Here is a 2,842-nt window from a genome sequence, read left to right as displayed (position 1 = left end):
CAAAAAAAAAAAAAAAAAAAAAAAATAGTTCCTTGGACGACTGAGGGTCTCTGAGGTGTAAAAGCAATGAATATAAACTTTGTCGTAATTCCCCCCCAGGGAGATTAGAGCCCTTTCTTCAAATGAAGGCTTCCATGGGACCAGTATCCTACATCCTCCAAATCTTAGCTGCCATGGATTATATGGTGCAGCGATGCAGAATGTTAGAAAAGAAAGTGCTGCCAGTTATAAGTGTAAAATATCAATGATCACAAAGATAAACCCAATTTCAGAAAGGTAAACAATATGCATTTGAAGACTGATAAAATACAGAATGAAACAAAAAATGTGAAGCTACTGCAACTGTCGGTTACAATTCCACAGCCCTCTGACCACCCACTCAGCCTGCAGATGCTGAAGGGCTTATAAAATTAACATTACTGCTTCCAGAGAGACAGGCCGAATAGGGCGGCGAGAGAGACCTACAACGCATACGGGCAAGCAGAGAACTTGTACACAGAGCATATAAAGAATGGCTGCAAATCAGCAAGAAGATAGAAAAGGAGGTAAAAGACTGAAAGACCATTTTGCCAAAGAATATAACAAACAGCCAAAAGCATGTGAAAGGGGCCCCCATGCCGACTGCGGTCTGCCTGTACCCGCGCCAGAGCTGCTCCGTGAAGGAGCAGAGCAGTACCCGGTGCTGACGCCATGGAGAAACTGGAATGCTCACCCACCCCGCCGGAGCAGGAACGGACACGCTCACTGCAGCAAACCTAGGCCGCCTCTCCTAACCCTGAGCACGGTGATGGCTTCACAGCCAGCAGTTCCACTCCCGGGCACAGCCCCACACAACACGTGCACAAGAGTGTCTGCAGCAGGCGTAGACACGGAGGCTCCAAGCTTAAGACGAACGCATAAAGAGGACCCTAAGGAAAAGCGGGAGGGAAGAAGACATCCAGAGTGTGGAGTGGATGAGCACCAGCGTGTTTACACGGCGGGGTACCAGACAGCAGTGGGGACGGATGCCCCACAACCGCCCACAGCACGAAGACGGATGCACGTCGCAGACCCAGAGTCAAACGAATGGCACCACACGCACTGTGTATACTCAGTAAAGTCAAAGGGCGGGGCAGGAAAACTATCCTCCGCTGTGAGAGGTCAGCTTGGAGGTTATCCTCAGACAGCAGTCACTGAAAGGAAACCAGAGGAGGCTTTGGAGAAGCCAGGGAGGCTCTGTCTCTGTCTGATGCTGGCCAGAATGATGTGTGTGTGTATCCCTGGTAAACAATTCATCAAGCTACACACACACACACACACACACACACACACACACACACACACACACACACACGACATGTGTCCCTACTTGCACATTAGACGTTAGCATTAAGCTTAACAAGAAGGAAGAGGAAGGAGGGAGGGGAGAGAGAGGACAACTTAGGCAGAGGAAGAAACCCTAACCTGCAGACCTGCAAATATGCTTCCCGGAGAAAGCACTGCTTTGACCTGCAGTGTAATTAGTTTTTATGGAATTGACATCACGCTCACGGTCTGAGACAGCACCACCAAAACACTTCCTACAGAGCCCCAGTGTGAATGTTACTGGAGCCATATTTTGCCATATTACTTAGGGCCCTTTTAATGACCCATAATACAAACTTCCCCAACACCTCAGTAACCAGAAAAATGACCGTTATCTCAAACAATGGGTGTGTATTTGTTTAATTTAGGCACAACATATCTATAGAATATCTTGTTTCCCTTTTAGCCTTGGCTGCTAGGAAGCTCAGTGGTAGATGGCTAGCTCATTTATTCTGTGTCTATTCTGTGCCAGTGGCTGGGACTATAAAATAAACAAGACACATCCCTGCCTTGGGTTTTAAGTCTGTCTAGGGCACAGACCTGCAGGAAGATACTAGAAAACGGTCAGTGCTGAGGAGAACACAGGGCTAATAGTAGCTCAAAGTAGAGCCTTAATCTGCCCTGAGAATGTCAGATAAGGCTCCACAGGACGGCATTGCCTGCACTAGTGAGAAGGGACAAGAGGCCCTGAGCATATTTCGGGTATTTGTCTGTAACTTAATCCTCGTCCTTTAGCATTGGGTTTGCATGGGCAACTCATGTCGACACGAGCTTCCCTAGCTTAAGGGCTCGGAAACTTCTATAAAGGTCCACAGAGTAAATATACGGTTTCAGGTGGCCCCTACTCGACCCTGCCACAGTGGTGCGAGAGCCACCGCATCCTAGACACTAACAAGGGGGTGTGACTGTTCCAATAAAACTTTACTGACAAAAAACAGGTGGTGAACTGGGTTTCGTCCGTGGGGCTGTAGTTTGTAATTTATTCACTCCCACTTGTGGGAGCTCAGTCATTAATAAAAACCTAATGTCTTCTTACATCCCCTATAGATAAACTCCCATTCCAGTATTTATAACCCTTCAACAAAACATGTGCTGCTGTTAACAATTCCTCTTCTCCTTTCACATACGCACAGATAAGATGCTCCCTTCCGTACACCTAGCAGTGGAGTTGCTGGCCACAGGGCACGGAGCTTCCGTGCCACAGACAATCCAAGCTGCTGAACAGCGGAGAGATCCATTTTCACGCCCACTGGGGCAGTGTGTTAGAGCTCCCGCTGTGTGCACACTGCCTTACACGGCCGCCAGGTTTTGGGATTTTGGCGGTCTGAAGTGTAAATCAGAGCCGGGCGTGGTGGCGCACGCCTGTAATCCCAGCACTCGGGAGGCTGAGGCAGGAGGATCGCTGTGAGTTCGAGACCAGCCTGGGCTACATAGTGAGTTCCAGGTGGGTCTCAAATACATAGTGAGACCCTGTCTCAAAAAACCAATAAATAAATAA

The 2,842-nt window shown here is 48.3% G+C and overlaps 1 protein-coding gene across 4 annotated transcripts in view; it reads right to left on the bottom strand.

The window, feature by feature from the left end:
- The window catches only part of Myo18b (myosin XVIIIB), a 278,729-nt gene that overhangs the window by 126,238 nt on the left and 149,649 nt on the right, over positions 1-2,842 (bottom strand). The gene's annotated exons all lie outside the window — the stretch shown is intronic.

Source organism: Fukomys damarensis, unplaced genomic scaffold, assembly GCF_012274545.1.
Source record: "Fukomys damarensis isolate Sample0158 unplaced genomic scaffold, DMR_v1.0_HiC HiC_scaffold_12, whole genome shotgun sequence".
In the NCBI taxonomy this organism is placed as follows: Eukaryota; Metazoa; Chordata; class Mammalia; order Rodentia; family Bathyergidae; genus Fukomys; species Fukomys damarensis.
The sequence above is the reverse complement of the archived record's forward strand: the minus strand, read 5'-3'. Positions and strand labels throughout refer to the sequence as shown.